Here is a 24,959-nt window from a genome sequence, read left to right as displayed (position 1 = left end):
TCTTGCTGAAATGTTTAAAAGTCATTTGCAGACATATGAAACTTCACCCCCTAATATTTCATCATACAACCTTTAAGAATAAGAATGTTCTACTTAATCCCAGTGCCATTATTACACCCAAGAAACTTAATAATAATTTTGCATTATTTAATATCCACTGCATATTTTAAATCTCCCAATTGTCTCCAAATTCCCTTTATAGATGCATATTTTAACATATTAAATTTGACATATTGAATTCAGACACACATGTGTAAAACTCACACACACAAACACATATAACACATCTTCTTTAGACATTAATTCGTTGATTGATACTTAGGTTGTTTCCATATCTTGGCCATTATCAGTAATACTGCAATGAACATAGGAGTGCAGATACCTTTTTAAGGTCTTATTTGAATTTCCTTTGCATATATCCTCAGAAGTGAGATTGCCAGGTCATATGGTAATTTAATTTTTTAATTTTCTGAGGAACTTCCATACCATTTTCTGTAATGGCTGAACTATTAGGGCAAATTCTTTTTTTTTTTTTTTTTTTTTTTAATTTATTTGACAGAGAGAGACAGCGAGAGAGGGAACACAAGCAGGGGAGTGGGAGAGGGAGACCTTCTGCCAAGCAGGCAGCCCAATGCAGGACTCGATCTCGGGACCCTGGGATCATGACCTGAGCTGAAGACAGACAATTAACAATTGAGCCACCCAGGTGCCCCACAAATTCTTGAAAGTTGAAAAATTTGGTCAAAGTTATAAGCCTTCTCTAGGCTTATGATCTGGATTGGTGGTTGGCTTTCCATAAAGATTGTACCAAATTCTACTAATACAAACCATGTTTGTTAGTATTCCCCTAAATGTGACATTTGCTAACATTGATCAGTACAATTAAAAATATTTTCTGAATATAATAGAAAAGTGTATTATCTGTAATTTTGATTACATTTTCATTTTAATTGGACATTTTTGTTTTTTCTATAAATTATTTTTCTTATGCCATTGCCAACTTTTCCATTGTAGTTTCAGCATTTTCTAAATAATGAAAGTTGAATGACCATGTAGCGGGTTATATTTTACTGCAAATCATCTTTTACAGTTTGACTTTTGAAGAAAGCTATTGTATTAAAGATGCCATGATCCTACCAGCATTAGAGGGACACTAAGAAATGTGGAAAAAAGTGTTTCTCTATATCTTGTTCCCAGAAAGCTTATTTCTAGCACACACAGATATAAAAGTCAGTCAGGCTAAGTGATTTAAAAATTGATGCCATTTCTATGTGGATATTTGATTTTTGTAAATATTTCAGCAGTGAACCTAGATACATTTGCTAAATGTCAAAAGCAAAGCACTGAACATGGAGCAAGTTTAGAAACTCTGCTTCTACTGCTACTTGACTCCTCTGTAGAAGTTTCCTTATGGCGTTTTTGGTATGGTCATGTTTTCAATGATCAAGGTCACCTCTACATGGGCATACTATAGCGATTTTAAAATTATAATTCTTCTAGGCCTATTTTGAAGTTGGAATTTTTGAAATGTAGATTCTTCTTTGAGCACATTTTCTTCTTTCTGTATGACTGTTAAATTGAAACCTCTCCCTTCCTTATATGCTTCCTCAAAGATAAGACAAGAAAGCCAATAATGTCCAACCTTGTCCCCAAATTGTGTTAAGTGTTACTGCTACATAGTATAGCCAGGTGGCAGCTTCTTTCTCTCTTCTGCAGTGTGTTCATTTATGACCTTTCAGTTAATGCTCAGCTCTACTTTGAGGAGCAAACATGGTCCTATGGGGTGAAATATGTGAATCTCAGTTTTTGTCACCAGCATTAACACCCAATAAGTTGTCCTTACACTGACATGATCTGCAAAAATATAGGACTTTGTTTTTTGGTATTTATCAGTTATACCTTGTCTTATTTTGTAATTATCTTTATATTTGTTAATTCTGCTTACCTTCCATCCAATATTAACTCTCAGAAGGCATAGATGTGTCTTAACTTATCACTCCATCTCTGCACAGATTCTTGATGAAGGAAGTTGAGTTGAGTCATCTTTTTTTTTTTTAATTGAATTCCACATTCTATATGACTTGCTTAGGAAGCATATATAACTTTCTCTGGTTGGTCCTGAGTCAGAAGCAAGACCAAAGTATTTGGAAACAACCATCAATATGGTTCTGTTTTAAAAATATAATTGTAGGGGTGGCTAAGTAGCTCATTCGTTAAGCATCCGCCTTTGGCTCAGGTCATGATCCCAGTGTTCTGGGATCAAGCCCGATAGAGGGCTGCCTGATCCATGGGAAGCCTGATTCTTCCTCTCCCACTCCCCCTGCTTATGTTCCCTCTCTTGCTATGACTCTCTCTGTCAAATAAATAAATAAAATCTTAAAAATATATGTATATAATTTTTTAGCTTATTGTTTTCTCAGAGGAAACAAGCATCTTTCCCTCAGTTGTGTTACTGAAGTTACATCAAGGGCAAAAGTTTGTAATTATTTATCAGGAAAGACTATTTTTTCAATTAAAATTGGCATATATATTTTAAAAACCTCTATAATCCTGTGATAATATATATACATTTCACAATCATTAGAGTTCTAATGTCTAGCTTAAATTGTCTGCTGTAATTTCCATCTCCTACATGGGACTAGCTATTACCAGTTATTATTATTTATAATATAATATAATAATAATAAATAATTATTATTTTATTTTAAGTAGGAAGTGTTTTCATACTCAAAAACAAGAGTCAGTCTCTCTTAAAACTTCTTTACTTCAGGTCACATAAATTAAACTCTTTTCTCACAGTTTTTACTACCAAACTTTAAATGGTATCTGTCTCTTTGTAATGGACTTTCTCAAAATTGCCATGCAGAACATCATACAGGTTCTGACTAATGCATTATTGTTTGAAGAGTGGTAAGTGGTATATATATATATATATACATATATATATATATATATGTATATATATATATATTTATTTATATTTATATTTGTGGGATTCAGGAAGTCAATGGAACCACAAAAACAAGTGCAAATTTAGGAAATGCAAAAAATTAGTAAAGGCCTAATAACCAAATGGCAGAGGGTTTATTTAATATGGTGGGTTTTTGTTTGTTTGTTTGTTTATTTGTTTGTTAGCTATCCTGTTAGCCTAATGGAAGTGTTTCTGTTCCCATAATATATTGATATAAGTAGCAAGGAAATGAATAAAATTTCATGAAATAAATGGAATTTTCTGCCAGATTATGGTTGAGGGACAGACTTGGCCAATGGACTCGTTAATGTATATGAGGATACTGGATCTGATTCACTGAACAATGTACTTAGAGTGTGATCACATTGACCCAAATACTCTATTTTACTGGGACTATGGTATGATCACTTGCCATCTCTCTGCCCTAGCCAGTGGTGTGTGAACAAATAATATAGCTGATTTAACTGTTTGGCCTTGGAGATAGTAACTGTGGCCTCATTAGTGCCACAGTCATATGGTATGACTACACAAAAATAACCAACTAAACAGAAATCTATTACTTGACCTTCCGGTGCTTTCTTTCTTACATGGAAAAAGTGAATAGAAATTTATTTTGAGACTGTTGATTTTGCCACTTGACTTTACTTTGCAGCAGGAAACCCTATTTCCTCTTAGGACCAGTCACTCTAGCCAGGTTCGCCCAGGGGTTATGAAGAGCTGGGCTCTATAGCTTGCAGCTCAGATGCCCCTGATACCACCAGACATTCCCAGATACTCCCGGTGCTGGCACTGCTACCACTGTGGCACCTGGATGCTATTATAGCTTCTAATGTGCTTCATTGTCCTGTCCTGATACTGCTAAATGAATCCACCTCACGCTCTTTTCTTATTCTTTATGTCACTAGCTTCACATTAAAAATCCTAGAGTTTGATCCTGATGATTGGCTGAGTCTTGTTCATGCACCCATTTCCCAACTAGCACGCTTCTTGGGAAAACAAGTATCCATCCTTTTCAGCTTCTTTAGGGGGAGGTAGACTGCCATCTGTGAAGATTTAAAAGGTGGGGAAGTACCCAAGACACGGAAGGTGTGGAGACTCAGACAAATGCACTACAAGTTGGAAAGTTTAATGTATGTTCTGAGGTTGGAAAGCATGGAGAAAAAGTGGGGAAAACACTCTGGAAGTTGGACCTAGAACAAGGGGAACCCTGACAACCAAATGAAGGCATTTAGACTTTATTTGGTAGGCAGAAAAAGTCACTAGAAATTTCTGCACGAAGAGGTCAAAATGAGCTTTAGCAATAACGATCTGCAGCAGTTTGTATAGAAGAACATTTGGAGAAAGGAGATTTTGGAGGCAGAGAAACCAGTGAGAAGTCCAGGGAGTTATCTACACATAAAGTGATGGGTGTCTGAACTTGGATAGTGTCTAGAGCAAAGGAGGTGGAAAGAATAGAGCTTACTTAAAGAATCCACTTCCCTCCAAGCATTCTCAAATTCAACATTCTTGATAGCATAAATATGAATAACTCATTAAGAAGTATTCTTCTATTGCAAAGAGAACCCAGTGGCTGCTGGGGGCAGCACTCCTTAGAGTGTGGACAGCTGGGCTCTTGAGATCCTTGCAGCCAAATTTGCAAGATTAAAACTATTTTTACAGTAATACTGAGATGTTAGGTGCCTTTCTCACCATGGTGACATTTACACTGATGATACAAAAGCCACAGTGACTAACACTGCTCCTCATCACAAACCAAGGCAGTGGCACTGAACTATATCAGTAATACACAGTAATCATTGTATTCTTTACCCACATACCCACATACTTATAAAAAAAAAAAGAAAGAAAGCTGTTTCACCTAAGAATATCTTTAATGATGCAGTAAAAATACTAAGTTTATTAAATCTTGATCTCTAAATACATGGCTTTTAAGAATCAGTGTGAGGAAATGGGAAGTACAAATAAAATCGACTGCACATCAAAATGTGCCAAACACAAGCATAATTGTTTGAATTGGAAGCTAAACTAGCTATCCCTGCCTCCCCTCCCTACACATCATTTTTACTTGAAACAACAACTGATAAATGATGATTTTTGATCTTTAGCTGGTTGATAGACACTATCTTGAAAGTGAATGAAATGGATCTGTCCTTTGGAAAAAATAGTTTTTGTTGCCAATGATAAAATTAAAATTTCAAAAAACCTGTATCTGTCAGCTAACCAACATCCTAACATTTAAAGATTTTTCTAATGAGATTATTGATGAAATTAATGGATGCGATTTAAAAATTATGCAGTGAACTGTGTCAACATTTGAAAGATCTATATAACTCAGTGAGCAAATATTTGAAAAATGACCAGTGCAGGATATTAAAAGTCATGGGGAAAAAAAATCCATGCAAAGACCAAAACAAGCCAGTAGATTTTATAACAAAGAATGAAAAACCCACTGGTATGGTTTTAGATTCTGTATTGCAACTTACTTCTAAAAACTAATCATTGCCCAGTTTTAATGTTGTTACCATTGAAGAATATCTACAGTTCTCTTCCCTTCTCTAACTGTATATCTATGTGAGACTGGATTTATATTTCGACAATAACAACATATTACAACAGATTAAATATAGAAGCAAATATAGGAATCCAACTCTTACCTATTTAAGCCCTATTTTAGAGATTTCCAAAATATAAATGCCATTCTTCTAATTTTTCTGTTTTGGAAAATACATTATTGATGTTAATATATAAAGCATTTTTAATTTTTTATTTCTTTAGATTTTACTTATTTATTTGAGAGAGAGCAGGGTTGCTTATCCTCTTTTTTCATTTGGGACAAATCCTTCCATCTTCTCATTTTTGTCTAAGTCTCTATGGCTATTTCCATGTGTTAAGAAAGTTGGCTGTGTCTCTAGCTCTCAAGGGCAATGGCTTTATGAAGAAGAGATCCTTTAGTGCCTGCAGTGTAATGTCTTCTATTTTTGAGAGGCTATTCCTCTATGTCAGAGCTCAGAAAAGGAGGGAATGGAGAGAGACTGCTAATGGATATAGATAGAATTTTTGGGGGGGAGAGGAGGGTAAAGAAAATGCTCTTGACTTGATAGCAATGATGATTGTAAAACCTTGTAAATATACTAAAAATCACTAAATTATGTACTTTTAAAAAAAGATTTATTTATTATTTGAGAGAGAAAGAGGGGGAGGGGCAGAGGGAGATAGAGAAAAGCAGACTCCCCTCTGAATATGGAGCCCAATGTGGGGCTCAATCTCATGACCCTGAGATGATGACCTGAGCCAGATTCAAGAGTCAGATACTTAACCTAACTAAGCCACAAAGTGCCCCAAATTATACACTTTTAAATGGTCCATTTTATGGTATGTGAATTGAATCTCAATAAAAAAAAAAAATTGTACGCTGGAAAAAAAACAAACAAACTATGTTAGAGGTTCACAGCTAATACTGAAATTATTCCTGTTGCAAAAATGTTTTGAGTAGCGGGGTTTGAGGGGTTGGTATAAATCATACAAAGATACAAATGTTGGTGATTTTAGAAATAATCAACCTTTCTATAATTTGCTTGAGGCTGGCTAGCCTTAGTGTTTTGCTTCATTTAGATGGTAATGATCACCACCATAATGCAAAATCCCTACATTTTTCACTTTTAGCAATGGTGAGTGAATTCAGTGACAGTGACTGAAGCCATCAGATTTCATGAGACTTGCTGACATCTCAGGGTAGCTGCCATCAGGAAGAAAAGGAAGCTGGTTGGAAAGATATTGGCAGTTGGAGTAGGGGAGGAGTGGGGAAGTGGTAGTTTTTGTAGGTATAGCAGCAGGACTGTCCTGGCAGTGGTAATGCACAAACTACCTGCCTAGAAGTGGCATCTACCCATTATGGGGCAGAACTCTATTAACAGGTCCATTCCCCTGGTGGCCAGACCAGCAACAATGTCAGAACCCCAGTGCTAGAAGAAAGGGATTAAGAGCTCATGTCCCAATGGCAGAAGGCAGGAATTGTGAAAGACCAGCCACAGAGATTAGATGGTATTGAGGAGTGTGAGGAAAATGCTTCAGATTTTGTGGTCAGAGACTTCCAGATTTTGTCTAAGTGCCAAGCTGAGGTTACAGAACTAACTGTAGATCAAATCGACTAGGATTTTTTTTTCTTTTCTTTTTACTTTTTTAGTCCTAGGCTTACATTTTGGCTTGGGAGAAATGTCTGATGGTGTTAAATGCTTACTCATCTTGCATGTGGACTTTTGTTTGCTTTTTTTGTACAAGTTTTAACCAATGATGAGAATTTACTATTACTGCAAGACAAAATTAATGAGTTACTGAATATTACTAAATGACAAAAAAGATACAATACAAATTGTTGGGAACACTGTATACTGACAACAAAGAAAATGGGGTCATTGAAAAGTGTTAATTATAGAAAAACATTCTTTGCAATTTTGTTGAGTTTCATTGTATACTTTAAAATTGGTTTAATTTCCATTTTTAAGGATAAAACTTTTCTCCTCCTCTTTCATTGAGAACAAGCCCCAATTAACAGAAATGCAACAGTGATTTGCATAACAATAACTTCTTGGCATTAGAGAAGCTTGGCATTTGGTTTTCTCTAAATGAAGGGTTTGTTCTCTGCAGGCCACCACAATATTTTTATCTTAATATTTTGTAATCTTTTCATTATTTCCTGAAATCCAAATTTCAGTACATAATATATCTTCATGCTCCTTGTTGGCATACCTGAAAACACCTCTTAAACTTTTATAGCTTGACCCAATCTCACTTTCCATTTGTACCACTTCCTCCTGTGCTCTAGCCAATAGATTGGTCTTTTCCACATTCCCCAAATAATCCATGGTCTTCAGTGGCACCACACAGAATCAATTACTCCTAGCTCTGCATTCCCACCACACTTTACGTCTCCAGGCCTGGTGATTTTGGTTGGTTTGTTTGTTTTTAATTAACATATAATGTATTATTTGTTTCAGGGGTACAAGTCTGTAAATCATCCATCTTACACAATTCATAGCACTCATGGTGATTTTTTTTTTTTTTTTTACACTACATACACTCTAAGATATTTATGCAGAGGTGCCACAAAGTTCTCATGTATCTGAAGATTCACCTCTCCTGGGTAGAGAGAAGAGAATGTACTCTAGAGTCAAATCTTTCTTTTTTTTTTTTTTTTTTTAAAGATTTTATTTATTTATTCGACAGAGAGAGAGATCACAAGTAGGCAGAGAGAAAGAGAGAGGAGGAAGCAGGCTCCCCGCTGAGCAGAGAGCCCGATGCGGGACTCGATCCCAGGACCCTGAGATCATGACCTGAGCAGAAGGCAGCGGCCTAACCCACTGAGCCACCCAGGTGCCCTAGAGTCAAATCTTAATTGACATTTTAACCCCACCACTCAAGACCGGGTTAAACTTGGTGACTCATTGATTTTCTAACCTTTAGTTTCCCATTAGTAAAATTGGATGAGTAATACCTAGGTTATAGGGTCATTGTGAAGGTTGAGTAGGATTCTGTAATACAATGGGCCTAGTCTATGCAAAAATGCTAACTCCTTGCTTCTTCTTCTCATTTTATAACATGCATAATTTTGACAACGTGGTTAGAATCTCTCCCACTGGATTATACCAGCAGGGAGGGAGATGGAGCAGTATCTGGCCTAGACACCTTGACAAATGAATGAATAGCTCTGAGTTTTCTTTCCAAATTTCTTTGTAAGTTGTGGTTTTTTTTACCTGCTTTTACCTGTGTTCACACCAGACATACACTCAATTCAGTTGGGAAATTGGATGAGATTGCAGGCTTTTCATCTTCTTCCTCATGTTCAAGTTGTTTTAGATTCCAAATGGTCATACTTTCTAGAATCCTAAATGGAAATTTGAGATGAAAAATATTGTTTCTTCCTATTTGTACCTATTTTTAGTTAGCTTTTCATTCTGTTTGGATTATTATGCTCTATGTAGTTCTAGAATACATTCTTCAACCTCATGGTTGGTTTTCAAATAATAAGGTTTTTTTGAGCATCTATAAATACTTCTATTTTCTTTCTCAAAATTAACCAGGCTCAGTAATATCTTGTTAAGTTATGAATTCATTAGATCCCATATATATGCTTAGAGAACAAAAAATGACAACCATAATTGTTTCTATGAAAAATCTATAAAAGATAAATGAATGGTGGTTGAGTAATGACTTTTTATTTAACAAAGGATGAGATATTTAATCAGAGACAGTTTTTCTTTCAATACCATATTAAAAGCTTTCATATGTTCAAATTTAGAGTTATTGCCTTAGAAGGTACAATCGTTACTGCAAGTTCTTACTTTTCTCTTTTAGAAAATTTTATTAGCATGGAAAGTTCTCTCTGGGCAATGCTTTTGATCCTGAAAGTAATTCATATGTATCTTTTATGAAATTTTTATATTGGAATAAAATAGTTAAAAAAATACCAGGTAGCTTTTTCAAAAATTATACAAACCAGGATACTGTTGAAAATTAACTATTTTTAATCATTTTAGGAGTGAAAGTTTAGAGGAGGCTTTGGCTTTGCCAGGAATACTCAGGAAAAGCTATGTAGAGTTCATGTTTGAGTAAAATCTTGAATAATAGGAATTTCTCAATGAGAAAGTGAAGAAAGCATTTCAAATGAAGGGAATAACCTTTACTAGTTGATGTTGGGTTTAGCTTTTATGTGCTACCCCTAAAAATGTTGAAAATAGGTATTGTGTCAGTCTTACTCTTTAGGTAAATGTACGTATTAGGAAGGTGAAAAGAATAGGCAATTTCTCCTTCTCTTCTGGAACAAGTACCCAGGAAAATAGGCTGAGCAATGTTCCAGGTTGCTACTAGAGTGTTTCAAGGATGCTAGGTTAGTATCACTCACCCAAAACATCTTTGTTCTACAAAGTCCTTTTCCTGCATTATCTATAAAAATTACAATCCTGAAACTTATACTACCTTGTGAAAACTGCCTTAGAGGAGATTCCTGTTCTTTACCAAAGCCAAGTCTTTTCATAATCTGTGACTTGTTATATATATTTTACTGCTTCCATTTATTTTACAGGCTTTATCTTGGGGACAGAATCCATATCTGTACTTTTTAATATTTTTCTATGAGTTTAATATAGTGCTAGAATCTAGATAGAGCTTCTCAAATACCTCTTAGATTGCTTCTTGATTTGACCATGATGGGAAAGAGAGGAACTGCTGAAAAAATATATAAGGCTATTCAAACTGCAGATATGATGGTAGAGGGGAATGTGTTTTGGATATTTGCCATTGCCTTTCTACATCTACTTTCCATCCTACTCTGACTGATCTTTATGGACGGTATCAATTTGTTCCCTTGCCCTTTGGCTTCCATTTGGGTTTAGCAAATAGGAGGAACTGGAAGGAAATCTGAAGGACAGAAGGAGCGAGATTAGGTTATTTATTCACACCATTCCCACTCTGCAGGAATTCATGGCTGCTTTTCTCTACCTGGTTCACAGCTGCTTGTCAGTATCCTCCTCCCATACATATCACTATAACCCTCTTCAGTTTCTAATAATTGCTTGCTCCTCTTGCCCCTTCAGGTCTAGTGATGATAATGACTCCCAATTATTTTAGCCTTAGGGTGCTTCACTATCATTTGTTGATATCCTTAACCCTGCCCACACCCTTCTGAAGATCTTTCCATTCAGCTCTCTCATTATTCATCTACTCATATCTTGCTGGGATTCTAACCATTACAGGTGGTGGCCATAACTTTCTGAGTAACTCTGGAAATTACAATTTGCATTTTATTGTTGTTATTGTACAGCAAGATTTTTTTTTCCTTAGTTAATGTGAGTATTTACTTTTCCAGGGGTGGGAGGAAAGACAGACACCCTGAGATGGACGTTTGAGGAGACTACTATAATTTTAAATTATGACCGTCAACAGTTTGTGGAGAAAACCAAATTTCTTACCCTGCACTCCATTTTTTAAAAGCTTGTTTATGTAACAGAGATGTTTCCTGCCCAGTGATTCAGTGATCCATTATTAACCAGGCTTGTTCATTCTAACACATTGTTTTAGGTGCTTAATTGACTCAACCCTTCCATACAAGGTAAAACTTGCTTAGGAACCCCTTTGACTAGTAGAGTGATTACGCAGATAAGAATGTGAATTAAATGTTTGGGCGAATAACAATGATAGTCCCAGTGTTTCCATTTTTTAAAAATTGTTGACAGAGCAATAAGAAAGATCAAAATATTATTAGAAATGACTGAGATATAGGACCTTTAAGTAATTCTTGATATATGAAAGAATAAGGTGATCCTTAAATATTATTGCTGTTGTGGGTTTTTGTTTGTTTATCTGTGTTTGTTTGTTTGTTGGTTAAAAAAAGGAACATTCCCTTTTAGTTAAGGGCATATATTCATCGGATATTTTATGTTATGATGTATGATTTTTACATTTATATTTCTGTAAACATGAGAAATATCTAGTTGACAGCAATGCTATGATCTTAAGATTCTTTTTTAATGTTGTCCTCTACTTAGTACTAGGAAATGTGTACTTTTTGAAGCATATTGAGAAAAAATATTTCTCTAGAGTGTTCTTTCTTCATGATTCTTTTGGAGCCAATTTGTACTTGAATTAATGAAGAAATCTCTCAATGTAACTGAAAACTATCATATTGAGAGCTCTAAAGACATAAAATATATGAACGAATGAGTTTTTTATATAGAGCTTTAGAAATAGCCTAATAAAGTATCTGAACAGCAATATAACAATTTTGTACTCATATGTTCTTTCAGACTATATTTGAGTTCCTTTTCTGTTTCTAGTCCTGGACTGAGCACTAAGGATATCTTTCATTAAAAGCCAATGTCATGGAAATATTACATGTGTCAGGGGTGATGTTGAACTATTTAAAAATTCATATATCACAGTCCTATACAATCAGAAGGGAAGCCAGCAGTAAACAACAGATTTAGCTGGACCCCTATATCCTGCCCGAGTGTCCCCGAGACTTAATTCTTGGTTTTATCACCTGAAGCCTCCAGGCCATTGACTGAAGATTTGTACTTGTCCCTTATTTGAGATCAGGCTAGCTGGGTCTCCCTTCTTTGTCTTTGTGTCCTGTGTTTCTGATTCTAGACTGTGCCATGTGCTTTGACTTTCCATTTTTCCTTTAAGTACTTCAGTCCTTCAGTCCCAGGTGCTGATTTGAATTTTGGATCTTCTACTTCCTCAGCCTCTGGTTATCCTCTTGACTTTTTAGTCACCTACTTGTTTCTGGGCTCCTGGTCATATTGCAATATATATTTCACTTCTTTAGTCTTCGTTGGTTACCATCCCTTCTCTGACCATCACAGGATACTTCGTCTCTACTTTTCTTATGGTGTTTGTTTCTCTTGGTTACTTAAGTAAAGGTTTTATTAATCCTTCTAGATTATGAACTTTTGACAGCAGATAGCAATTCTTATATGTATTTTTTAAGATTTTTATTTTGTTTGTTTGTTTGTTTTAGAGAGAGAGCAGGAGCATTGTTTGTTTGTTTGTTTTAGAGAGAGAGCAGGAGCATAAAGGGAGGGGGAGAGAGAATCTGAAGCAATCTGCTCTCAGTACAGAGCCTGATGTGGGGCTTGATCTCATGACCTGAGCCATCACCCGAACCAAAATCAAGAGTCATATGCTTAACTGACTGTGTCACCCAGGTGCCACGAGAGCAAGTCTAATAGAACTGGATATACATTAATAGCATCAGATATTAAGCAATTATTTTTACCTTGTTCAGTGCTATTATGGTTATGGTTTTAAAATTCCTTACCTAAAAGAAATATATACCAAAATACTTGTCAGGTGAAATATGATTCTGGCATTTATTTAAAAATATCCTAGGAAACAAGACTGGGGATACAGAGAAGATAAAATATTGGCAGTTAGTAAAATTGAATTATGGGTACATTGGGGGGGTCACTGTACTTTTTCTCTACTTATATGTTTGAAAATTTCCATAATAAAGGCTAAATTATATATAAATACAAGTTACACATAACTATAAATATAAATAAAAATAATGATAAATATAAATAAAAGACTATATTAAAATGTTTGTTCACAGAATTGACTCCTGAAATTGCCTCTTCTGCTGGTCTGGAATGATTGCTGGATACCATAAACATCTTCCTTATTCTTATCTAAAGGGGATGTCATCTGGGGTGGGTACTTGTTCTCACAGTAGTTTCCTCTTTTCTGGGAATGGATTAAAACACAGAACAGGCCTCTAGTGGCCATACCTATGCTACATGGCACTGGTATGCTCCACCCAAGTTCATTGATCCAGATGTAGATGGACACATGCTTGAGCCAGTCACACTCTTTCTTCATACTCTTTCTTCTGACAAACTTTTAAGAGAGAACCACATAAACTGGTCAGATTGGAAGCCTGTGTGTTAATGGCAATTACCAGAGATAAGGCCTATGAACTCTCACTGTGAGGTTTTCTAGTTGCCTTTTTCTCTTTCTGTGGTTTTCATGTCCACTTCTTCCCATTGCTTCCAATGCCTCAGTATTTGCCCAGTAAATCCCTCTCCCTACTGTTTTTTGTTGAAATCATCCAGAATTTTCTGTTACCTAGAATAATAAAGAAAACTTATTTGATGTGTCATCTAAATGAAATGAACTCATTCACATCATAAGGAACAGAATGTCTGATTTCAGCACATTTCTGCATATGAAACATTTTTGTATGTTATTGTGCAGAGGATTTCCTTTCTGCCTGCTTACTTTCCTACCTTCAACACTAATTACTGAGTACCTACTATGTGTCTACACTGTGACAAGTGTTGGTTATGATGATAAAAACAGAGAAAGTTCTTTCTCCCATAAAGCTTACGACTTTATGGGGGAAATAGGTATTATCAACTAATGATACTCACCATTGTGTTATTAGAGAGATGAGTATCCAAAAGGAAAGGAATATATTTCAAAGAAGGTAAAGAGCCAGAGAACCTGATTAAGAATGGATGGAGAGTAGGGAGTCAACTTGATTTGAAGGCTAAAAGATAAACAAATTATAACTATATGAGAGGACATTGAAATGGAGATGGGAGTGAAAAGTCATTCTTGAAAAGTTGACTTCCAGAATTCTGTCCAATCAACAAAATGGATGGAAACAGAACTCCTACATGCAAAAAGATGTTTGTCACTGTCTGATTAATAATTAAGACTACATTAGAATCTGTTTAATATTCACCATTAGGATAATAGTTAAACTAGTACATTCACTTTATTATAAGATCAAAATCTCCCTGAGGTTTTACTAGCCAGAACTGTGACACATCTATACTTTCTAAGCTAGGTACCAGTAGGGGCAGTTGTAGTGAATGGCTTAGAGAATAATCTTGATTTCTGACCCTCAGGCTAGAGAAAAGTTCACATCCCCTAAAGCACATGGGTATTATATAAGCAAGACAGTCAACAAAAATAAACGGCTATTACTTGGACAACCAACAATGTGTGAGGCAGACAAGTCAAATGACCTGGGCAGGAGCTGTTCTATAGGAGCTGTATGAAGGGAAGTTTGATTGGAGAGGCTTTGAGTGAGAGTGAAAAGAAAATAATTATAGCAGTAAGTATAGACAACTCTTTTGAGAATTTTTGCTATAAAAGCTAGAAGGGAAATGAAGTGGTAGATGGACAGTGATGTAGGGACCAAGAGAGATTTGTATCTAAGATTGGAGAAATTACTGCATGTTTAATGTTAATGGGTATGAATCTATAAAGGCAAGAGTTGAGATAAAGAAGAGAGGAAATGATGTTGGTTAAGAGAGAGTTGGTAGGTGAATGCACACATGGGAGATTGGTCTCAGGAGGAAGATAATTCATCCACAGTGATAGGAGGACGTGGTCCCAGATGTGGTAGATTTGTAGATAGGGTAGGGAGCATGTGTAAATTCTCTTCTGATTGCTTTTACAGAACCCCAAAATGTAAAGTATTGAACAGGTTTCTCAGGCAGATTAAATTCTTATGTGGCAGAGAATATTTTGTAGTATCCCCATGAATAATTTCTATGATGTCTTGATTCTTGATTTTAACTAGGCTGATTGTTAGTACAGTAAGGTGATTGTTCTAAAACTATATTTATAAATAGATCCATGGGATCAGTGTTAAGATAGAAGGAAGTGTTCATGTACTTTGAATGAAATTCAAACTCCTTACTGGAGACTACAGATCCCTATATAATCTGATCTTTGTCTACCTTTCTAAACATACCAAGTATTATTCTTCCCTTGCTTATTCTGTTCCAGCAAAATTGTCTGTCTTTCTTTTTTCCCCGATGTCAAACTCATTTTAGTTTTGTGATCTTTGTACTTCCTGTTTCCCTCTTCTTGGAACACTTTTCCTTTGGGTATGCATACGGCAGTCTCACTGACATCATTCCGGGCTCAGTGAATCTCCCTAGTCCCTTTATCTAAAGCTGTGATACCCTGACCAGCCACTAGTGTATTACTGTATTTTGATTCTTTGTAGTACTTAGCACTAACCAAAATTCTACATTGAGTTAGTTGTCGTAGGTTATTATATGCATATATACTTGCATATATACTTGTTTTAGAAAATGGCTTAAGAAATACCAAAGGAAGGACAGCAAATAACATGTCTGGACATTGTAATTCTCCTCATCTCCTTAGACATAGATCAGGTATGCTGATCTATTTTATAGAACATTTAACAAAAATGCTAGGCAAAACAGTTTCAGGAGAATAGTTATTAATTCTTTAAAAGTTTGGTAAAATTCCCCTGGGAAGCCATCTGCCCCTGGGCTCTTGTATTTGGGAGATTTTTGATGACTGCCTCAATCTCTTTACTGGTTATGGGTCTGTTTAGGTTTTCTATTTCTTCCTGGTACAGTTTTGGTAGTTGATATGTCTCTAGGAATGCATCCATTTCTTCCAGATTGTAAATTTGCTGATATGTAATTATTCATAATGTGTTTTGGTAATTGTTTATACTTCTTTGGTGTTGGTTGTGATTTCTCCTCTTACATTCATGATTTTCCCAATTTCGGTCCTTTCTCTTTTCTTTTTGATAAGTCTGGCCAAGGCTTTACTGATCTTATTAATTCTTTCAAAGAACCAGCTCCTGGTATCATTGATTTGTTCGACTGTTCTTTTGGTTTCTAATTCATTGATTTCTGCTCTGATCTTTGCTATTTCTCTTTTCCTTCTAGATTTAGGATTTTTTTTTTCTGTTCTTTCTCCAGCTCCTTTAGGTGCAGGGTTAGGTTGTGTATTTGAGACTTCTTGTTTATTGAGAAGGGTTTGTATTGCTACATACTTTCCTCTCAGGATTGCCTTTGCTGTGTCCCACAAATTTTGAAAAGTTGTATTTTCACTTTCATTTGTTTCCATGAATCTTTTTAGTTCTTCTTTAATTTCCTGGTTGACCCATTTGTTCTTTAGTAGGATGCTCTTTAGCCTCCATGTATTTGAGTTCTTTCCAACTTTCCTCTTGTGTTAGAGTTCTAGTTTCAGAGCATTGTGGTCTGAAAATATGCAGGGAATGATCCCAGTCTTTTGTTACCAGCTGAGACCCGATTTGTGACCCAAGATGTGATGTATTCTGGAGAATGTTCCACATGCAGTAGAGAAGAATGTGTATCCTGTTGCTTTGGGATGGAATGTTCTGAATATATCTTTGATGTCTATCTGGTCCAGTGTGTCATTTAGAGCCTTTATTTCCTTGTTGATCTTTTGTTTAGATTATCTGTCCATTTCAGTGAGGGGGGGTGTTGAAGTTCCCTACTATTATTGTATTATTGTCAATGTGTTTCTTTGATTTTGTCATTAATTGGTTTATATAGTTGGCTGTTCCTGTGTTAGGGGCATAGATATTTAAAATTTTTATATACTCTTGTTGGACAGACCCTTTGAGTATGATATAGTGTCTGTCCTCATCTCTTATTATAGTCTTTGTCTTAAAATCTAATTTATCTGATACAAGGATTGCTGCCCCAGCTTTCTTTTGATGTACATTAGCATGGTAAATTTTTTTCCATCCCCTCACTTTAAATCTGGAGGTGTCTTTGGGTCTAAAATGAGTTTCTTGTAGACAGCATATCAATGGGTCTTTTTTTTTTTTTTTTTTAAATCCATTCTGATACCCTGTGTCTTTTGATTGGGGCATTTAGCTCATTTACATTCAGGGTAACTATTGAAAGATATGAATTTAGTGCCATTGTGTGACCTGTAAGGTGACTATTACTGTATATTGTCTCTGTTCCTTTCTGGACTGTTACTTTTAGGCTCCCTCTTTGCTTAGAGGACCCCTTTCAATATTTCCTGTAGGGCTGGTTTGGTGTTTGCAAATTCGTTTAGGTTTTGTTTGTCCTGGAAGATTTTGTCTCTCCTTCTATTTTCAATGATGGCCTAGTTGGATATTGTATTCTTGGTTGCATATATTTTTTCATTTAGTGCTCTGAATAGATCACACCAGTCCTTTCTGGCCTATCAGGTGTCTGTGGATGGGTCTGCTGCTAATCTAATGGTTCTACTGTTGTATGTTATAGACCTCTTATCCCAAGTTGCTTTCAGGATTTTCTCTTTGTCATTGAGACTTGTAAGTTCTACTATTAGATAATGGGGTGTTGACCTATTTCTATTGATTTTTGAGGGAGTTCTCTGTGACTCCTGGATTTTGATCCTTGTTCCCTTCACCAAATTAGGGAAATTCTCTGCTAAATTTGCTCCAGTAGACCTTTTTTCCCCTCTCTCTCTTTCTTCTTCTTCTGGGTTCCCAATTATTCTAATATTGTTTTGTCTTATAGTATCACTTATCTCTCGAATTCTCCCCCATGGTCCAGTAGGTGTCTATCTCTTTTTTTCCCAGCTTCTTTGTTCTCCATTATTTGGTCTTCTATATCACTAATTCTCTCTTCTGCCTTATTTATTCTAGCAGTAAGATCCTCCATTTTTGATTGCATATATATATATATATATATATATACACACACACGTGTATATATCTATCTATCTATAGATATATAGATATAGATAGATATCTATAGACAGATATATACATATATAGATATATACATATATATATACACACACATACTAGACTCATGAATAGAACAAAGTCACATATTTGATTTTGGTTGTATTCTGGTCTGTTAGAAGAAACTACCTCTCAAAATTTTAAAGAAAGAAAAACTTATATATATATATATATATAAATAATGGTAAGTATGATGAAGGGATGGAATAGGACTATAAAGATGAAAATTTAACAGATTCTAAAAAAGGAATAGATAAGATAAGAAGTTGGTTGAAAAAAAGAATTTTAAAAAAAGAGGAAAGAATGTGATCAGGCTGGATATTAGAACAAAGCCATGCAGTAGATTTAGGGTATATTTTGATCTGTTAGAAGAAACTGTATGCCAAAATTTTAATGAAAGAGAAACCTATGTATATAAAAAAATAAGGTTAAATAAAATGAAGGGATAGAATATGGCTATAATAATGAAAATAAAGAAACATTTTTAAAAAAGGCATTGATAAGGTAAAATAGTTAAAAAAGTTAAAACAGTAAAGGGGAAAAATTTAAAAAATAGAATAAGAAAAAAATAAAAAAAAATGTAACTTTGAAAGACTGAAGAATCATGGGAACAAAGCCATGAATTCTATGTGCTGTATTCCCATGGCTCTGGAGTTTTGTAGTTCTCAGTGATTGGTGAAGTTGATCTTGGCTGGATATTCTTGCTAATCTTCTGGGGGACGGGTCTGTTGCAGCGATTCTCAAATGTCTTTGCCCAAGGTGGAATTGCACCACCCTTGCCAGGGCTGGCAAAATAATGTGCTCAGTTTTGCTCTTGGTAGATTTTGTTCCCTGAATGCTTTCCATACAGCTTTGGAAGATAAGAATGGAAATCATGGCCTTCCAATCTCAGACTCCATAGGAGCCAGGAGCTCAGGACCCCACTTCTCAATATGCCCCCAACAAAAAGAAGTCAATCACTCCTGTCTCCCTGATCTCTGACCCCACTCTGTGCTCACCCAGCCTGTGACTGAGAGTTTCTATCTCTGGTGCATTGACCCATTTGGAGTCTCCAAACTCAGCAGATTCCTGCAGTGCTCTCTTGTGCCACTCCTCCTGGAGGAGGTGGGAGGTGGTCTCCCCAGATCTGCCATTTGTGGGGCCCCTGCTTGAAGAGCAGTGGCCTGACTGAGCCTCGGATCATAGTTTAGGGAACCTCGAGCTGAGAGTCCACTCCTCAGCTCTATGTATGCAGCCAGCTTTCCTGCTCTGATACCTGGCAACTCTGCCACACTCAGACCCCCTGGTCTTTTTGTGACCTTGTGGGTTCTGAGACCACACTTTCCCTATAAAGGCTCCACCCCCTGCTTAGCCTCTGGAGTGACATCCCTCAGTGAAGCAGACTTCTGAAAGTTCTGATTTTGTGCTCCACTGCTCTACCACTTTCCAGGAGCCAGCCCCTCCCCCCAGGTCTAGCTTCCTGTATATCGCCTTGGATTCACTTTTTCGCCTGTCCTCCTTTCAGAAAGTGGTTGTTTTCTGTTCCTAGAATTGTTGCTCTCCTTCTCTTTGATCTCCTGTTGAGTTTGTAGGTGTTCAGAATAGTTTAATAACTATCTAGCTGAACCCCTGGGACGTGATGTTATTTAGGTCTCCTGCTCCTCTGCCATCTTGTTCCCCTTCCCTGACTAGTTTATTCTTATTAAACTTTCCTCTAACATCTTATTGTGAAATATTTCAACTCAACAAAAAGATCAGAAGAATAGTAAAATGAATATCCATACACCCTCCTCCCAGATTAACTAATTGTTCACATTGTGCCACACATGTTGTATCCCTTTTACAATGAATAATAATTACTTTTTGAGGCATTTAGAGCAGATAACTAATACAAATTTCATGCTCATTTTATTGCCTTTAGTAGCAACTAGATTTATAAACTCTGTAAGGGTAGGAACCAAGCCTGTTTTGCACATTGCTGCATCCCTGGCATCTAACATAATGTTTGCCATGTAGTAGGCGGTCCATAAATATTCATCAATGGGGTGAATGGTGAATGAAAATAAAGAAATTAAGTCAGTCTGATCTTAAAGCAAAATATCCAAAAGTGTACTCAAGTTTTAAGGGAGATATGTCTAAACCCTCCTCTTACCTCTCTAGGCACTTATTATAAAGTCTTTCATCACATACGTGCTTATTAAGTACTCCCTAAAGAAAATTTGATTAGAGTATCCAAAATAGTCCTGACTATGATCAAACTTTGGAAAATAAGCTTCAGTGATAAAAATTTAGTGAATGGGTTTATTCAGACTGGGACAATTCATGAATGGATCTGGTGTCTTAGCTGGTCCGTGTTGCAAGTTTAAGTCCTAAAGCTGGAATTCAGGGAAGAGGACAAGCAATGAACAGAGAACAGGAGAAAAAAAAAGGCAAAATTAATGAAAACCACTACACAGGAATTCTTAGACATATAGAATATGTTCTTGAGAGTGAAGACTAAGTTTTGAGATTGGGGGATTTATAGAGGTTATTCTCTTCTGTAGATCTTCCCTTTTGTGGAGGAATCTACTACAAAGTAGAATTTCTAGTCTTTTATGTGTTTCTTACTAAAATGACCACATATGAACATATGAAATAGATAAAAAGAATAGATACATATAGAACATATGAAATAGATAAAAAGAATGTCAACAGAATATTTCCTCTTTGCCTACATAATAAAGGTCAAATATCTTAATATATAATTCAAGATCTTCTACAAAAATAACTCCCATCTGTCTTGAGACCTTCATTTTACCTGTTTTATGCCTAGCTTGGGTTGGTCCAAGAGTGGTGGTCCAGAGTTTTCCTAACCATGTTCTGTGGGGCTGTAGTGCCCTTAATAGAAAGCATCTAGTATCTCTAATAAGAACATCTGGTGTTAAAAAATTTTGCATGGTGAAAAGGTTTGGGAAATGTTTCATATTAGATCCCAGGCCCACCTACTGTAGGTTCAATGATAAATGAACCTCATTAGCTCAATCAGAACTACATTAGCCCAGTTAGAAAATCTGAAAAATTCTGCAATGAGAAACCAGTTTAATGTATGGTTTACCAAACTTACTTGACCAAGAATTTTTTTTGGCTGGCAGAATATTTATTAACATCATGAAAGATACTTATTTTCTCCAGAATGCAGTTTGCAGAATGCTGCTTAACCACCATAATACTTGGGATTCCTTGAATTTTGCTCATGTCATTCTGATTGGAATAATTTATGTTGAAAAAGCCCCCATCCTTAAAAAGATATTCCAAGGGACTTACAGAAAGGAAGTCACAAAAGACAGGGAGTAGTTGTGGAACTAATTCTGTGATTTAGACCCATGTTTAAATGTTCTCCAAGGTCTGTAATCAGCTGTCTATTATAAAGTTGGAAGTATAGTCTTTAAGTACAGTTCTGCATTCTCTCCCTATTTTGATTAATTGTAACCTCAGAATTTGGTGTCATTTACATTTTAGTCTTTGGGATAAAGATTTTTAGAATCAAGGAATTTGTACAGTCATCCTATGTGTGGAATGATGGAATGAAAGTTGAAGCAAATTGTTTCCATGAAGTTAATAGCATTTAGTAAGTTCAAAAGTGTCACCTGTTGAGTTTCACAGGATTTATTCAAATGAGTGTCAGTTATTGAAAGAATGACATAATTTTTGGGGGATGATTCATGCAGGCTTGCAGAGCCCCAAAGGGTTTGCATATGAGGCAGAGCACTATTAATATATACCTCACCATGTTTACCATCTGGCATCTCCAGGAGCAGTGGACGGTCAATTGGTGCCATCAACTGAGGCCAGCTGGGATTCCCTTATTGGAGAGGGAGGCTGGACGAAGACTCTCCTGCTGCTGGTGGGGCTGCTGCTGCCTTGGGAGAGTGGATGGGTTTTGGGAGACAAGGCAGTCTCAGACACAGAACTCCAGGAAATGTCCACCCAGGGGAGTAAGTACATTAATAAGGAAATTAAAAATGGTCTCAAGGGGGTAAAACAGATAAAGCGCTAATAGAACAAATAAATGAAAGTGTGCCAGTCACTACTCAGCAACTCAAAAGAGGCCAAGAAGAAGAAAGAAGATGCCCTACATGATACCAAGGATTCTGGAATGAAGGTGTAGGCATCCCAGCGGTTGTGTGATGACACCATGGTGGCCCTCTGGGAGAAGTATAAGCCCTGCCTGACACAGACCATCATGAAGTTCTACACACATGTCTGTAGAACCAGCTCCCACCTGGTTGGCTGTTAGCTCATGTTGTTCCTGAACTGGTTCTCCCATCTACTTTTGGATTAATGGTGGCCTCATGGACTCCCTGCTGGAGAAAACTTGCAGCAGACCCATGCCCTGGACTCATGCAGGACAGCTTCAACCAGACATCTGGCATCATAGACAAGATTTTCCAGGACAGACTTTTCACCTGTGCACCACAGGATACTTCTGCTAGTCACCCTTCAGCTCATTCTAGGAGAGGCCTCTCTTCTTCAATCCCAAGTCCTGCATTGTTTGGAGTAGAATATATTTCCCTGCATATTAATCCTTGAACTTCCACTACATGTTTCGGCCCCTCTTTGACATGACATACCAGGCTCAACAGGCCCTGGATGTCACCTTCATAGAATTCCCTACCACTTCCCAGTGGAATTCACAACCAAGACCATGCCATGTTCAAGAAGATCCATCACAACTCCACAGCTTGACTGAGGATGAAATACCAGTGTGACAAATGCCAGGAGATCTTGTCAGTGGACTGTTTGGCTGACAACCCTTCTCAAGTCCAGCTATGACAGGAGCTTAACAGTTCCCCCCAGCTTGTGGAGAAGTTCACCAAACTGTACCCTGAGCTTCTGCAGTACTCCCAGGAAAAGTTCAACACATCCTCTCTGCTGAAGCAGTTGAATGAGCAATTTATCTGGGTGACCCAGCTGGCTACTCTCACTCAAAGTTAAGAGCCGTTCTATCTCCAGGTCACTATGATGAGTTCCCAGACTTCTGACTCTAATGTTCCTCTGGCCTCACTCACTAAGGTGATTTCAGAGCTCTTTGACTCTGACTTCATCACTGCAATGGTCCCAGAAGTCTCCAGGTATAATTGCAAGTTTATGGAGACTGTGGCAGAGAAAGCTTTTCAGGAATACTGCCAAAGAACTGGGAGAATGAGATGTAAATATTACCTCTTCAAATATGGGGGTGTCTGAATTCAGTTGTCCCCAAGATGAACCATAGGCCCCTAGAGAGAGCTCTGCATGTCATCAATTGACCAGGCCTTGCCTTGAGGTGGTCCTGTCCCCTCACCAGCCTTTTCTCCCTCTGGACTCTTCACTGCAATACCTGCCTTCACTAATCATGGGAAGAAATCCCCCTAACTCAATAAAACCACCAGTATGAAAGAGAAAAAAAAAGAATGACATACATTTAAATAAATAAAATAAAATGAGAATCTTTCTTGGTGAACAGACATTTATTGACATACGCTTGTGTGCAATTATTTAGACAAATAGAGAATGGATGAACTATTTGATTTGAAACTCCTTACTTTGTCAGTTTCTCTGAGATGTTCATAAATTGTGTCATTTATTCACTAATTTTTTCAACTTAGTGCTAAGAGGTAATTTTCATGGATTTTTCCATGTTTCTGCACATCTTGTGAGCAAAGTTAGTGATAGCCTTTTGTTCTGAATGATCTTTTCAAAGATGTCTGGGACTGAACAGAAGATAGAGATAATATCTCCCTCTGGAGCAGAGGGCCAGTCTGCTTGCTGTCCAGTATGATTATTTTCATTATTGCCTCTTGAGCAGCTTTGGACAGGTTTTCTTGCAGTCCAATCTCTTATAAGATAAAGTTGCACTTTCTCAAGCTCAGGGTATCTCAGCTATGATGCAAACCCTTTTGGGTAAGCAGCACTTGCCTAGGCTGCTCTGTGTAACCTATGGAACTTGAGGGATAGGAGGAACCAACACAAACATAAATTTCAAGGTGTTGATTATGCCATGAGTAACACAGTGTTTTGTCTGCAACCCAAGAGTCATGTGTCTTTTGCCACTATCCAAAAAAACCTGTGGCAGACTAACTTGTCAGCTTGCAGAAGTTGGCAAAATCTCAGCTGTACCAATATTTTTTGTTGTTGTTATAAAATTTTTTGATACTTGTAGGAAGTATCATCTTCAGGGATATGGGTTGAAAGGTTTTTTCCCTGGATATCGTCAAGGCTTGACCTGAATCAGGATCCCTGGTAGGGATCATTACTGGATGATCAGGGTGGGCAGATTTGAATCTGGAGGGAAAAGCATTGCTAGCCTGAGGTAAATATCAAGTGAATAGGGTTGATTAGTCTTATCTAAGAAAAGCCATCTAAGCTGTATGTGAAGTAGACCTGACCTGAATGAGTGAACAGAGTAGGAAGTAGGCAGGCCTCAAGAGGTAGGATGGCTCATGTAAGTACATATCCCAGACAAAAGTGGTCAGAAGCTGGATGGTAAAAAGTAACTGCTTGATTCCTTTTTATTCTAGAGCATGACTTTTCATACCGAATGTGCTCTTTTTCCTCCTCCAAAAGTGATCCTTGTGTAAGACTTCAAGTTCTTAAATTGCTAGGTTCTTGGGCTATTCTAGTTCCAGATCTGGCAGACCCTAGTCATTGTCACTCTTAGTGTTTAAAGAAAATGATGTTCTTTGCCTGATCAGGAACATTGGCTGAACTATGATATTTTCCTTTTTTAGGGTGTGCTCGTTCCTGGTGTCAGGTTGCCTAGGCTCTTCTCCAGGATAGGCTTTTGCTCTTGGGACAAGTAACCCTTAACTATTGGGGTGAAAGTATGATACTTTGAGCCTTAAGAGATCACTTGGGACAAACATAAACAACCAACCAACCAAACAAACAAAACAAGTTAATAGTGGCTTCAAAAGTAACAAATTTCCAAACGATGTGTCATTCAGT

General features: G+C 36.8%; 1 protein-coding gene and 1 pseudogene across 1 annotated transcript in view; both read left to right on the top strand.

Annotated features, from left to right (window-relative positions):
• The window catches only part of SCEL (sciellin), a 323,748-nt gene that overhangs the window by 40,245 nt on the left and 258,544 nt on the right, over positions 1-24,959 (top strand). The gene's annotated exons all lie outside the window — the stretch shown is intronic.
• Positions 21,775-23,454, top strand: LOC101680165 (annotated as a pseudogene).

Source organism: Mustela putorius, unplaced genomic scaffold, assembly GCF_011764305.1.
Source record: "Mustela putorius furo isolate JIRA1106 unplaced genomic scaffold, ASM1176430v1.1 tig00003974_pilon_pilon_pilon, whole genome shotgun sequence".
NCBI classification, from domain to species: Eukaryota; Metazoa; Chordata; class Mammalia; order Carnivora; family Mustelidae; genus Mustela; species Mustela putorius.
This window is presented reverse-complemented; position numbering and strand designations above follow the sequence as displayed.